Here is a 16,246-nt window from a genome sequence, read left to right as displayed (position 1 = left end):
TAATCTTAATATTTATTTATTAAAATAGATTTGGCTCTCCAAAGGAAGTCTGTAAAGATGTATTAGGATTAAACAAATAATTATCCCCTTAACAGTTTGTGTGCCAAATTATATGCTTTACCAATTAAATGAGGCTATTAGAAATTTGGCAACAATCATAAAAATATTGTTAATGATCTAATAAAATCAGATATTTTTTTGAAAATATGATTCTTCACTAAGAGGAACTAGACCTTTTTTGTGAAATAACTGATTTCAAGTTGAAGTGGGAAATGTACAAGATGAGGCTAGAACAACTTAGTAAGCCAGCAGTAAGAAAGTGCTTTAAATTCTGGAGTAATTTTACAATGGAGATAACCTGGAGACACCACCTTAACCAAGAGATCTACATTAGAATCACCAATATTGGGACAAATTAACATTATCTATGTATTAATGAAAGCCATTAAGAAGGACACTTTTTTTTTTTTTAAAGATTTTATTTATTTATTTGACAGAGAGAGGCACAGCGAGAGAGGGAACACAAGCAGGGGGAATGGAGAAGGAGAAACAGGTTTCCCGCTGAGCAGAGAGCTTGATGGGGGCTCGATCCCAGGACCCTGGGATCATGACCTGAGCCAAAGTCAGACGCTTAATGACTCAGCCATCCAGGTGCCCCAAGAAGGACACTTTTTAATATACTATCAGAAATGTATATTTTGAACTAAAAAATGGGCAATCAATGGAAAACCCAAATCAAGAGACACTTTAAAAATATCAATTTTAAGGTAAAGTCTGAGTGATTTCAGATTAGAGGAGATAAAATATGTGATATTGGATTACATCTTGGACCAGAGGGGCAGAAAATGCTGTGTCTAGAATAGAGAATCATGTTAATATTACATCTCCTGATTTTGGTTAATTATCCTGAGGATAGATGAGTGAATCTCGTTCTTAGAAAAAAATACTAAAGTTTAGGGACAAATTGGCATTGTGGCTGCATTTTACTCTCATGTGATCCAGAAAAAAATTAAGGTGTATATAGAAAAAAAGAAATGATAAAGTAAACTTTAAAACAACTTGGTAGGGGTGTCTGGGTGGCTCAGTCGGTTAAAGCATCTGCCTTCCGTTCAGGTCATGATCTCAGCCGGGAGCCTGCTTCTCCCCCTTCCTCTGCCACTCCCCCCCCCCGCCCCCGCCGCTTGTGCGCGCTCTCTCTCTCTCTGTCAAACAAACAGAATCTTAAAAAAAAAAAAAAAACAATTTGGTAAAATGTACATAGTAGTATTGTTTTAATTTTTGGATACTGATCTGAAAGTTCGAATTACTTCAAATAAAAAATTTTAAACTAAAATATTGGAGAGAAAAAGTCAAGTAGGGACAAGCATACAAGCTTCCTCTGAGTTCGAGGTAAATAACTTCAATTTTCATTGAATTCAATTTTCATTGATTCATTCCAGCTCTGACCTTTCTATCCCACTTCAGTCCTTTATAAACTATCATGGAATGGGGGGCAACCAATTATGGATCATGGAATTCATCCTAGTGGGATTCCAGCTCAGTGAAGACATTGAAGTGCTCCTCTTCTGTATCTTCTCCCTGTTGTATATCTTCAACCTGCTGGCAAATGGCATGATCTTGGGACTCATTTGGCTAGACCTCAGACTTTACTCCCCCATGTATTTCTTCCTTTCTCATTTGGCTACCATTGACATACACTGTGCTTCCAGCAATTTGCCCAATATGCTGGAAAACCTAGTGATACACAAAAAAACTATCTTTTTTGTCTTATGCACTATGCAGATAATTTTGTGACTTTTGCTGGAGCAGAGTGCCTGATTTTGGTTGTGATGGTCTATGACCGGTTCATGGTAATCTGCTATCCACTCCAATACACCATCATCATGAACTGGAGAGTGTGCATGGTCCTGTTTGTCACTACTGGGTGTGTGGGTTTTCCCGGGCCCTAGTGCATCTAATTCTCTAAAGTTGACCTTCTGTGGGCCCCAGGAGGTGAACCACTTCTGTGAAATCCTATCTGTCCTCAAAGTGGCCTGTGGTGATACTTGGATCAGTGAAGTTTTTGTCTTTACTGGTGGTGTGTTTATCTTAGTTGGGCCCCTTTCCCTGATGTTGGTCTCCTACATTCACATCTTCTGGGCCATCCTGAAGATCCAGACAAAGGAGAGGCACAGAAAAGCCTTTTCCACCTACTCCTCCCACTTCTGTGTGGTTGGATTCTACTTTGGCATAGCCATAATGGTTTATTTGGTTCCAGACAATAGCCAACATGAGGAGGAGCAGAAAATCCTTACCCTGTTTTACACCCTCTTCAACCCATTGCTGAACCCCCTCATTTACAGTCTGAGGAATGTTTAGAGGGCAATATAAAGGAAGTTAGAATTTTGCATCAGGGAACTTTTCTCCTTAAGAGGTGATTGGTGGTGCAATAAAACTCAAGAAATTCCCCAAGAAGAGGCATGATTCAATGATGAGAATTATCAGAGTTACATTAACCAGGTAGTGGAATAAAAATCCCTGGGCCCTCGTTCTTCCATGGAGACAATAATATATAGATCAATTGCCATTGTGAAAAACCAGTTAAGAGGCTGCAGCACCCAGAAAAGCACAAAGCCAAGAAGAAATACAGTAGAGTGATCAGGCAAATCCATGGCATTTTTCCTGCCCTAGTCACTCCCCATCACTGGCCCAGTGTGGTGTGATCAGAAGATTCCTAACTCTGCTTTCCCTCTGGAGGGAAGGAGATGAGTGGACCATGGGTATTACATTCTGGCTTTCAGGGCCTGGCCTGAGGGATTGTTTTCCATCTGGTGTGATTTAGAGCACTGATAAGAATGGCAGTTTGGGGGCCATGTTGGGGGCACTGAGAAGGCAAACATTCCAACTTCCTGCCAATAGGGATATTGTAGCATCTCAGACAAACACCAAGGGGAGCAAGAGTTTACAGGCTCCAGAGAAAAAGCAGGCAAACCTCTTTAACTGAGAAAATACATATGCCAACTCAGAGAAGCTACATCCCCTCTAAAGGTTGGAGAGGTCCCCAGAATTTCTAGCAGGGCAGATTGCCCAAGATCTTCTCTTCATGAAGACAGTAAAGACTAGGAGAGGTAGCTGTTTTTCCAAAAGCCCAAATTTCAACTAAAATTCACAAGATATGCAAAGAAACCAGGAAACCATGGGCCAAAGGAACAAAATTCATCTCTGGAAACCACCACTAAAGAAACACAAATTTATGAATTACTGACAAAGAACCCAATATAATCATTTTAAAGCTGGATCCTCAATGATATAAAAGAGAACATAAATCAAGGAAAATGATACATGAACAAAATGAAAATATCCCCAAGGGGTAAAAACTGAAAAAGAACAAAACAAATTCTGGAGTTGAAGAATACAATAACTGAAGTGAAAAATTCACCAAGAGACCAAGAGCAGAAATTAAAAACTAGCTGGAGAGAGATGAAAACAAAACACAACAAACCAAAATGGGATGTTGCAAAAGCAGTACTAAGAGGGTAGTTTATAGTGTAAACTCCTACATTAAAATAGAACAAAAGTTGCAAATCAGCAGCCCCACTTTATACGTCAAAGGACTAGAAAAAGAAGAAAAATCAAATCCTGAATTAGCAGAAGGAAGGAAATAAAGATTAGGGCAGAGGTAAATGAACTAGAGAATAGAAAAACCCTCAGTAGAAGAAAAAAATGAAAATACAAATTGGTTTTCTGAAAAATTCAACAATATTGGCAATCACTTAGCAAGCTGACAGGCAAAAAAGATGCCTAGAACAGTCATAGTTATGGAAACATAGAATAGTGGTTACAGGGACTGGAGGACGGAGGAATGGGGAATTTTTATTTAATGGGGACAGAGTTTCCATTTGGGATGAGAAAGTTCTGGAGATGGATGCTGGTGATGGTGATGATACACAATGTGAATAATTTAATGCCACTGAACTGCACATTTAAAAATCATTAAAATTTTATGTATATTTTCTGCAATAAAATATTAAAGATACCCTTCATTTGATAACTATACAAAAAGCTGTCTTTATTGATTATATCACCATGAGAGGTGGCTCAATCTGGCTTCGTAAGACCATAATTTTAATAAAGATAATACTGAAGAGCAATATGCTTCTATCTCACCAATTGTGAGGGCAGTGAAATAAACAATGAAGAAACTCTGAATTCTATTTGAAATAACATCCAAGTAAATGATGAAAAGTTGTGGAAATCTTTAATTCAACTGGAATTATATAAATTTTAAGACACATTTCAAGTTATGATAAAGTCAATGGAAGTCCATTTGAAAATATTTAAATGGGCCTGGAAGGTAAGACATTGAGCACTGATTTAATGTTAACCTTTATTTCTGGCTTATGGTAATTGCCAGTATGGCAAGATTGGCTCACCTGTAGAGATTCTTGGATAAATTTTCCTACCAATATTTTTAGTGTTTCAATCAATTCATCTTAAAATGGTTTGGGGTGATACCAAGAGATGTGAGATAAGTTTGAAATAACTAACATCACTTACCTTTCATGGTGGTAAAAAGTCCTCTGGATTTGGGAAACAGGAATGAGCAGTACTCAGGCTAATGTTTTTGTAGAAAGTGTGTTTTTCTGTAGTCGTCAGCTAAGCATTTCTTTAGTTTTGAAAGCATTCTCTTTATTAAGGACTTTCACCTGAATAACAGATTTAATTTGATATTCATTTGTTTGTCAGGTAAGTCATTAATGTTTTTTTAATTAACTTTATTTTTAGTGCAGTTTTTGGTTTACACAAAAATTGAGTACTAAGCTGAGAGTTCCATATACTCCCTCATCCCTCCCCACACAGGCTCTCCTATTTTTAATATCTTGCATCATATGTGGTACATTTGTTATAATTGATGGGCCAATATTGATATATTTTTATTCATTGAAGTCCAAGTTTACATTAGCATTCACTCTGTGTTCTACATGCCATGAGTTTTGACAAATGTATAGTGACATGTACCCATCATTACAGTAATCTACAGAATAGTTTCACTGCTCTACAAATCTGCTGTGTTCTACCTATTCATCTTTCCCTCTCTCCACCCAAACCCCTGATTTTATTTTTTTTAAGTTTTTATTAAATTAACAGTTAACATACACTGTAATATTGGTTTCAGGTGTAGAATTTGGTGATTCAACACTTCCATATACCTGATGCTCATCCCAACAAGTACACTCCTTAATCCCCATCACCTAATTCACCCATCCCCCTACTCACCTCCCCTCTGGTAACTATTAGTTCTCTATAGTTAGGAGTCTGTTTCTTGGTCTGCCTTTCTCTTTTTTTCCCCTTTCCTCATTTGTTTCTTAAATTCCACATGAATGAAATCCTATGGTATTTGTCTTTTTCTGACTGACTTATTTCATTTAGCATAATACTCTCTAGCTCCATCCACATCATTGCAAATGGCAAGATTTCATTCTTTTAGCTGGCTGAGTAATATTCGTGTGTGTGTGTGTACGTACCACATTTTTATCCATTCATTAGCTGATGGACACTTAGGCTGTTTCCATGATTTGGCTATTATAGATAATGCTGCTATAATGCTGTTATAAACACCAGGTGCATGTATCCCTTTGAATCGGTATTTTTGTATTTTTTGGGTAAATACCTAGTAGTGCAATTGCTGTGAGTGGTTCTATTTTTAACTTTTTTGAGGAACCTCCATATTGTTTTCCAGAGTGGCTGCACCAGTTTGCATTCCCACCAACAGTGCAAGAGGGTTCCCCTTTCTCCACATCTTTGCCAACACCTATTGTTTCTTGTGTTGATTTTAGCCATTCTGACAGGTATGAGGTGATATCTCATTTTAGTTTTGATTTGTATTTCCCTGATGATCAGCATCTTTTCGTGGGTCTGTTGGCCATCTGTGTGTCTATTTGTGTCTTCTCACTATTTGTTAATTGGATTATTCATTTTTTGGGTGTTGGGTTGGATAAGTTCTTTATTGATTTTGGATACTAACCCTTTATCAGACATGTCATTTGCAAATATCTTCTCCCATTCAGTATGTTGCCTTTTAGTGTTGTTGATTATTTCCTTCACTGTGCAGAAGCTTTTTATTTTGATGAAAAATAGTTTATTTTTGCTTTTGTTTCCCTATGCCTCAGGAAACGTATATAGAAGGAAGTTGCTATGGTCAATGTCAAAGAGGTTACTGTCTGTTCTCCTCTAGGAGTTTTATGGTTTCCTGTCTCATATTTAGGTCTCTAATCCATTTTGATTTTATTTTTTGTGTATGATGTAAAAAAGTGGCCCAGTTTCATTCTTTTGCATGTTCCTGTCCAGTTTGCCCCACATCATTTGTTGAAGAGACTGTCTTTTTCCCATTGGATATTCTTTCATGCTTTGTCGAATATTAATTGACCACATAGTCGTACGTTCCCTTCTGGGTTTTCTGCTCTGTTCCATTGATCTACGTGTCTCTTTTTGTTCCAGTACCATCCTATCTTGATGACTGCAGCTTTGTAATAGAGCTTTAAGTCTGGAATTGTGATGCCTCTAGTTTTACTTTTCTTTTTCAAGGTTGCTTTGGCTATTTGGGGTCTTTTGTGGTTCCATACACATTTTAAGATCCTTTGTTCTAGCTCTGTGAAAAATGCTGGTGGTATTTTGGTAAGGATTGTATTAAATGTGTAGATTGCTTTGGGTAGTACAGACATTTTAGCAATATTTATTCTTCTAATCCGTGAGCATGGAATGTCTTTCCATTTCTGTGTGTCATCTTCAATTTCTTTCAACAGTATTTTATAGTTTTCAGAGTACAGGTCTTTCACTTCTTTGGATAGGCTTATTCCTAGGTATTTTACTGTTTTTGGTGTGGTTATAAATAGGATCAATTCCTTAATTTCTCTTTCTGCAGTCACTGATCTTTTTAATATCTCCATAGTTTTGCCTTTTCCAGAATGTCATATAGTTGAAACCATACAGTATGTAGCCATTTCAGATTGGCTTCCTTCACAAGGAAATATGCTTTTAAGGTTTCTCCAAATTTTCTGTGGTGTTAGAGGACCTTTCTTTTATTGCTGAATAATATTTCATTGTATGGATGTACCACAGCTTGTTTATCTACCTATTAAAAGACATCTTTAGAACTTTTAAGTTTAGATAATTATGAATAAAGCTCCTCATTTTTCCTATATGTGCAAAGGTCTTCTCCAGTCTATGGCTTGACTTTTCATATTCTTAACAGTGTCTTTCACAGAGCACAACTTTTTAATTTTAGTGAAATGCAGCTTATTAATTTTTTAATGACGAGTTTTTGGTTTTCGGTATGTTCAGATTTTTTCTTCTCTGAAGACAGGACTGATGACTTCCCAGCTCTCTTACATGCTCAAATAAAAACCAGAAGTCACCAATTTCTCTTTGAATTTTTATTGGGGTGCCCACAGAAGTCAGAAATGGATTAATTTTGTAACAATACTGAGAGCATGATCATTCCTATATTACTTTATTATTACCACTGAAACATATTACCACAAACTTAGTGTCTTAAAACAACATGAACATATATCCTGTAATTCTAAAGGTCCTAAGTCTGAAATGTCTGCAGGATTGTGTTCTTTTTGGAGGCTCCAGGGAACAATTTATTTCCTTGTCTGTCCTTCGAATTTTCCAGTCTGCCTACATTCTTTGGTTCCACTCTCAGAGCCAGCAGCATAGCATATTCTCTTCCTCTCTGACCTCCTGCTTCCCTCTTACAAGGACTCCTGTGATTATAGTGGCCCCTGTGAATAATGCATGATAATCTCTGTATTTCACGATCTTTAACTAAATTCCTGGAATTCAGATGTCGACATCTTGGGGGGCGGTGCATTATTCCGTCTACAGATGCCCCAGAGATGCTCCTACTATTAACAAAGATTTTAACTCTCAAAACTTTAACGATGAATTATAAAAAATATATATTATCTCATTTGATTATTATTACCAAATAATTCAAGAAGTTAATGTGCTAGCGTGTCACACTAATTCTACGTCTCTGATTCATCTATCTCAACCAACAGGTCACCTAATTTTCCTGTTTTGCTTTCCGCTTATAAAGCCCATTTGAAAGAACTAATTTGCATTTCTTGCCTAATCATGTTTATGCCTTATGTGGATGTAAATGTGCTAAGATAAATTAAAAATAATGTGGACACCTTCTTATATGACATGCCCAGTGGAACAACACTGGAGCAACAATCCTAGAACTACAAGACAATAAAAACATTTTGAGAACATTTTTGAGATTAGATTTATACAGACTGTAATCTGAAGAATCGTACAGCAAAAGACATAAAGAGAAATCATTATCTTCTGAGGTTATGAGTCATACCAGGGAAATATGAGTGGGAATTCTGGAAGGATTACAAAACCAGTAAGAGTTCATAAGGGCAGGTGAAGTCTTTCTGAGAGATCACTTGAAGAACTTTTGAAAATAAGTATATCTTCAGTAGTTTAGAACAAAGAATTTAGTTATCTGTACTATTCTTGGTGCTGGTGGTTGAAAGACTGGACAATTTACATATTTCTCTAACTTCATAGTCCACATTTATAACACGGAGATAACATATTAAAATGATATGTGTAAAATATATATCTGAGGTCCTGAAACACAATACAAGCTAAATCAACACCAGTGTCATTATGATAATCTCACTGCTTTACATCCCAGTCTGATTCTTCAGTAGATGAAAATATGCACCTTCTTGGAAGGATTTACTCCCCTTAGAGATGGCAGCACAGGCTCTGTAGGCACCCATTTATTAGATATTAGGGAGAGGCAGATCTTATAAACCCACCTTGGGGATAAGAACTTTGAATTAGTAGAACTATTATACATCCAAGTGTTATGTCCCATAAATTGTGATATTTTCCTCAGGTTATAGTCTTTGAGATATTCGCAAATCTATTTGCATTCTATGAGAATCTATCTGCTCTTGCCCTTCCCAAATATATTTCCTCCAAAGACAGTCAAACACAAATGATCTTTGTTTCTATCCAGGAAGAATGTTTACCAAAACTTTTTCCCTTAGGAAATAGGTATGTTATGTATAGTGAGTATGGGCACTCCCTGCCCTCCAACCTGGGAAAATCTAAGTTCCTGACAGAGTCATGAAAATTGTGTTGAGCTGATCATAAAACTAGTGCAGAGAACAATAGCTACTTATTCTCCAACATCATTAGGAAGTGAGGTAAATATTTTCAACCCTGGGATTTCTCACTTTGGAGACTGCTGGAAGAAGGACTAGGTCTATCCTCTGTGGGATTGCCTCTAAGTTGAAGTAGAATCTTAAGGTAACAGCCAGAGTTAACAACACCACATGTAGAAGAAACTTATTTGCATTGGTAGGTGGTTTAGGATATGGATTATTGCCGTAGGACAAGGAAACAGAAATCACCTGGGCTATGGTGAAAGAAAAATCATATCCAGGATGTCTGCCTTCCTGAGTCAGAGTTTGTGTTCAAGGCAGCTGCAATGGCAAAGAAATTCTCATGGGGAGCTCTTCTTAGCTGAGCTGTGAGCATGGGCATTCTGACTCCATTTGACATCACTCTCCACATTATCTCCAACAGTGTGATTAGGGGTGGAGGCCAGACTGGATGCTCATGTGAAAATGAATAGGAGGCAAAGAAAACAAGAATTTTTTTCCAGTCTGTGGCTCTCTGAACTCAGCCACAGAGATGAAAGGACTTCACACACCTAGATGAAGGTATTGATGTGCAGAGATGAAAGGATAAGGTTAGGAATATGTAGCTATGAAGACCTCCACCAATAGAATTTTCAGCATAAAATTTGCTACAAATCTTGATATCATTGAGTGACTACCAATCAGCCTAAAAACAAGTCCTAATGAGAGTGTTTATAAGCAGTATTTTATTGCCTTTCACAAAACAATGACATAATTAAGGGTGACTTATAGTTATATCTGAGGTATATTCTCCCAGTTTATTCTTTTTTTTTTTTTAAGATTTATTTGAGAGAGTGGGGGAGAGAGCAAGAGAATGCAAGAGCATGAGGGGGGTGGGCAGCAGAGAGAGAGAGAAGCAGTCCCTCCACTGAGCAGGGAGTCCGGCCCAACACAGGGCTCAATCCCAGAACCCTGAGATCATGACCTGAGCCAAAGACAGATGCCTCACTGACTGAGCCACCCAGGTGCCCCTCTCCCAGTTTATTCTTGAATGTTACTGTATATCATACTGTGGTAGCATCTGTCTTTTAGGAAATATTTTTCTGGTCCCAGAGTAGGGATGGATACTAATGCTGCTGGATTTTCTGAAACTACCATAGAGATGGAGATATATAGTAAAACTCCTTAGCTCATGAAACATTTTTCAGGGGTTCTTGTGTTGTATGTTCAATGAAAGCACACCAGGTGAGGAAGTACTTTTACTATTAATTTTCTTGAACTGATGTGCTTTAATCGCATCAGTTAACAAAATGAGTCGTCGTTCAACCATCGAATGCTTTCATATTTTCTTCTCTCTTCCATTGCTATAATGACTTTATGTTCTGTGATAACTTTTATTTTTAGCTTTGGTCAATTTTTAAAAAATAATATCGACATAATGGTAACCAAAATGAGAAATAAATGATTTAATAATTCAAAATAAAAAATAACCACAATTGAAAGAAAGTCTAGAAAGTAAGATTGTGATGTGTAAGAGGCAAGTGTTCCTAATCAGTAGAAATAGGTTTTTCTTATTTAAATTAACTTTCCAGTTTCGAGATTAAACATATTTTAATTATCACTAATTGTTTCTAGTAGTGTCTAGAAAACAACTGATATTCCTGATGTTTCTTAACCAATTCTGAACTCTAGACAATTATTTTTGCAGCTAAATTTAATACCACATATTCAATACACTGTTTTATAGAATCCTCCCTCACTTGATCATATTTATAGAAAATAAAGTGTCTAGGGCACCTCGGTGGCTCAGTTGGTTAAGTGTCTGCTTTGGGCTCAGGGTCATAATCCCAGGGTCCTGTGATCGAGTCCCACATCAGGCTCCCTGCTCAGCAGGAAGCCTGCTTCTCCCTCTGCCTCTGCCTACAGAGGCCCCCCGCTTGTGTGCTCTCTTGCTCCCTTGCTCTCTCTCTCTCTGTCAAATGGATAAATAAAATCTTAAAAAAAAAAAAAAAGGGACGCCTGGGTGTCTCAGTCGTTAAGCGTCTGCCTTCGGCTCAGGTCATGATCCCAGGGTCCTGGGATCAAGCCCTGCATCAGGCACCATACTCAGTAGGGGAGCCTGCTTTTCCCTCTCCCTCTGCCCCTGCTTATGTGCTCTCTCACTCACTCTGTCTCTCAAATAGATAAAATCTTTAAAAAGAAAAGTAATTGTCTCTGTGAGCTTTTGCCCACACAGATACTACTCCATCTTACCTGATGCTTCTTTCAGGTTTGTAGTTTAAAAACTTCAAAGGTCTGCCATGCATTGAAACTGTAACTTCCAAGTTACTTTAAGCAGCTTTACTTCTTTTAATTAATACAACCTGTTCTTTATATTTCTCCAAATGGTAAGTGCAAATCAGATATAAACTACAAAATGCATTTGTTAAAATTTTTTCATAGGTTTATGATAGTCTAATATAAGAGACCAATTCCAATTTACACTTAGGAAACAATATATTCTTTTTTTTTTTTTTGATGTAGTGTTCCATGATTCATTTTTTGTGTATAACACCCAGTGCTCCATGCAGAACGTGCCCTCTTTAATACCCATCACCAGGCTAAGCCATCCCCCCCCCCCAGAACCCTCTGTTTTTCAGAGTTCATCGTCTCTCATGGTTCGTCTCCCCCTCTGATTCCCCCCCTTCATTCTTCCCCTCATATATTCCAAACTGATTAGTTGACTTATTATAGCTTTTCAAATAAAATTGTCAAATTATTGGCATTTATAACAGTAAAAATTTTCTTTAAAGCAGAAGTCACAATTTTGCAAAAACACAAGATCTCCTATTTAGCCCTCAATGTATGTGTTTTTCATTGAATATGACATTCATTTAACAAAAGCTTTGAGTGTCTTTTATATAATAATGAACAGGGTGATCACTCAAAAGGACAAAATAATGTATATGATAATACATATTCCCAGGATACATTTTATATGGTCAATGCAGCATGTGAATTCAATTGAATGGCCTCTGTATCCCATTCCTCGCTCTTTCATCCTTGACTGTGTCTTTAAAAATAGCGAAAGATTTATAATGGCAATGTAATTATTTTTACTGATATCTTTGACCAAGACTGCACATTAACTATCAGCTTATAGAGACTCTGAACTCATAGTAAGTTGGTGCTCAGAACAGCCTGAATCCACCAAAGCAGTTAGGACCATCTTTACCCCAGACTGTTTAACTGGGCCTGTCTTGTTCTTATGGTAATTATTTTTGTATAAGCAAAGAAAGCTCTTGAATGAAGCAAGAAGTCAAGGCTCAGAATATCAGAAGACTTTAATGCACTTTAAGGCATCCCTTTGAACTTCTGCGAATAGGTCAGTTGCCACTCAATGGATAAACAGTGAGTACCTCTGTGTGTGTCCAAGATGGATCTCACAGCACTCTCCATTCAATAAATTTCCATCTTAAATATATGAAAGAATATACAATCATTGCCAATATGTTTTCATTACCAGATCATCCTGTTGCATGGGTCTTAAAAAAATCATATATATGAAGAAAAATTACAATTTTAGTGCAAGTGAATTTAGCTCACAATGATGTACTGAGAACTATTTATGTAGAAAATTTGCCGCAACTGTGCAAAATAAAAGAACATCTACTGTGTATATTTAAATGTTATGATGCTGTGCTAAATAATACATGATAAATTGGTTCTCTTCTGTGTAGCAGATGAGGTCCAGTTGAGAAGTCTTTTTTTTTTTTTAAAGATTTTATTTATTTATTTGAGAGAGAGAATGAGATAGAGAGGAACAGCATGAGAGGGGGAGGGTCAGAGGGAGAAGCAGGCTCCCCGTTGAGCAGGGAGCCCGATGCAGGACTCGATCCCGGGACTTCAGGATCATGACCTGAGCCGAAGGCAGTGGCTTAACCAACTGAGCCACCTAGGTGCCCCGAGAAGTCTTATTTTTGATGTCAGTTACATAAGGAAAAAGAGTAATTCTTAGAGTAGACCTTAAAATTGAGAGAAAAATCACTACATTGTATAGAGTTTTAAAAACATTGTTATGTATGAGGAATGGTAAATGTTTAACAATGAGCTTTCTAGGGAGAAAGGGGGTCTTATTTATAGTGTTTACCAATATTGTAGTGTAAATACTCCTACCAGGGCCAATTTCAAGTATCCACCGTGTCACCACTGAGCATAAAGTGGGAAAGGCCTGAGTGTTAGTAAGCCAGTAAAAACCAGCTCCATCAAATATTTGGAAGTTACAGACAGAGATTATAAAATATCCATGTAATTCCTTATATTTCCTATCTTCCTTGAAATTAGAATGAATACATATGCTTGTTTCTGGCCTAAAAAAGTGAGACGTGATGTGCACCACTTCCAAGCTACAGTGGTTGTAAGCAGGTATGCATCTTCCCTCTATCCCTCTGCTGCGATCCACTAGGAGAACTTGTGTTCCATGAGGCACAGCTACAAGATGAGCAAGGGCTGCCTTGCCCATGACTGACTTTGTGTAAGTGTAAAATATATATCAGCATAAGGCATTGAGGACTTAGGGTGTATCTCTTGTGTTCTGGCAGCTGAGTATCATATAGGAAGATGAAGGGTGGTGTATGTGATAGAGTTGCCATTTGGAAAACCCCAAAAACCTAGAAAGTAAGATACTAAGACAAGGTGTGTCTGGAGTGTGTCAAGCCCTTTGAGATTCAAGGTCAGGTAGATCAAGGTAGAGGGTAAGATGAGACAAGGTCTCAGGCTGGTAATTATGGGGGTTGCCTGGCTGGTTCACTCAGTAGAATGTGAGAATCTTGATCTCAGGGTCATGAGTTCAAGCCCCATGTTGGGTATAGAGATTACTTAAAAAAATATGATAGGTGATTGAAAGATAGATGATAGAGATAGATAGATGTAGAGATAGATAGATGATAGATAGATAGATGATTGATAGATAGATAGATAGATAGATAGATAGATGATAATTATGGGAGGATCAAGGTCTGCATGTTGTTTAGTCAGATTATCCCAGAGTGGTTCCTCCAGAAGTGGAGTTTGAGATGGAGTTTGCCCACAGGATATTTATTAGGGATCAACAGTTGTAGAAGGAAAGTGGAGACAGGAAACCTACAATGTCAGTGCAACAAAAGCTCATTCAACGCCACAGGCACCTCTGAAACACTTATGGTCTACCAGTTGCACCGTGATGGCTGGGCCTTTGTATCCCCACAACAGAAGCAGCACCAGAAGCACATGCACTAGGATGAAGCATTGCTGCAGCTGAGTCAACCCAAAGGAGCTGATAGATGGCTGCTATCTACTGGCAGCTAGAGTGAAAGTCTTGCCTTCAAGTGATGACTCTCCATATCTACCATGCAGGTTGAATTCAAGTTTGAGGAGCCTCTATTTTTCTTTTTCTTTCTTTCCTTCTTTCTTTCTTCCTTTCTTCCTTTCTTCCCTTTCTTCCCTTTCTTTCCTTTCTTTCTTCTTTTTCTGCTGTTTTCTCATATTCCACTTATCAGGTAATGGTAAGAATAACCCCAAGATAGGATATTATTCCTACTTTGAGTCAGAGATTTAAAAAGGATGCTTCTCAGGAGCCAGGATGGTAGAAGTGCCCATCAGGGGGGCACCTGGGTGGTGTGATGCAGTTGGTTAAGCCTCGGGATGGAGCTCAGTGTTGGGCTCCACACTCAGCAGGGAATCTGCCTAAGAGTCTCTCCCTCTGCCCCTCCCCCCCCACTAGGTCTCTCTCTCTCTCTCAAATAAATAAAATCTTTTTTTTAAAGATTTTATTTATTTATTTGACAGAGAGAGACAGCGAGAGAGGGAACACAAGCAGGGGGAGTGGGAGAGGGAGAAGCAGGCTTCCTGCAGAGCAGGGAGCCCGATGCAGGGCTCGATTCCAGGACCCGGGGATCATGACCTGAGATTAAGGCAGACACTTAACGACTGAGCCACCCAGGTGCCCCACAAATAAATAAAATCTTTTTTAAAAAAAAAAGTACTCATCTGGTAGGAAAACTACAAGGGAAGGATGAACTCAGCTTTACAAAGTCTAAACTGTGGAGTCAGCCACCTTTCCTACTGAGGAATTCTTGTCCAAGTTAAGCTTTGAAATATTTATTTTTCTTGCTTTTATTTGTCTCTTAACAAGAAAATGAAGTGTCCTTTGACTCAGCCATTCCACTCCTAGGAATATATCCTAAGCTTTTAATTTAAAAAAAAAATTTTTTTTAGATTTTATTTATTAGAGAGAAAGAGCGTGTGTGAGGGAGAGGGCATTTGAAGCAGACTCCATGCTGATTTTGGTGGTGATGTCCTGGGTTTGTGGTGATCAGCCACCCTCTCCATTACACTATCATCATGAATTGGAAAGAGTGCGTAGGCTTGGCCGTTGCTTCCTGGATGTGTGGATTTATTCTGGCTCTGGTCCATGCAATTCTCCTCCTAAGGTTGCCCTTCTGTGGGCCCCAGGAAGTAGACCATGTCTTCTGTGAAATCCTATCTGTCCTCAAACTGGCCAGTGCTGACACCTGGATCAATGAAGCTGTCATCTTTGTTGAATGTGTAATTAACTTAATGGGCCCCTTTGCTCGGTGCTAGTCTCCTATACTAGCATCCTCCCAACCATCCTGAAAATCCAGTCAATGGAAGGCCAAAGAAAGCCTTCTCCACCTGTGTGGTTGGGCTTTTCTTTGTCACTGCCATGGTGGTTTATATGATCCCAGACTCTAGTCAAAGACAGTAGAAAGAAAAAAAGCTCTCCCTTTTTCATAGTCTGTTCAGTCCAATGCTGAATCCCTTCATCTACAGCCTCAGGAATGCTCAGGTGAAGAACACCTTGTATAGAGCATTGCAGACAGGGTCTGTGTGAGGGGAGGATAGAACTTTTAGCTAGGTCAAATCTTTTCCCTTTGAGGTGTTGTTTGAGAATGACTTAAAGGTCAGAAAAATTACCTAACAGTAAAGTTTGATAAGAAAATGTGATTTGTTCAAGACTCTACCTGAAAGTAGAAAATATTTTGAAGTGTGAGGATAGTCTCTGGTTTGGAGCATTTTTGTTCAGGGATGAGACATCTGGATTATCAATATGCTTA

At 38.1% G+C, this 16,246-nt stretch overlaps 1 pseudogene; it reads left to right on the top strand.

The window, feature by feature from the left end:
- Nucleotides 1-1,485: 1,485 nt before the first annotated feature.
- On the top strand, nucleotides 1,486-16,246 carry LOC102739357 (olfactory receptor 2A2-like; annotated as a pseudogene).

This window comes from Leptonychotes weddellii, chromosome 12 (assembly GCF_054177405.1).
Source record: "Leptonychotes weddellii isolate Sample4059 chromosome 12, ASM5417740v2, whole genome shotgun sequence".
NCBI lineage: Eukaryota > Metazoa > Chordata > Mammalia > Carnivora > Phocidae > Leptonychotes > Leptonychotes weddellii.
This window is presented reverse-complemented; position numbering and strand designations above follow the sequence as displayed.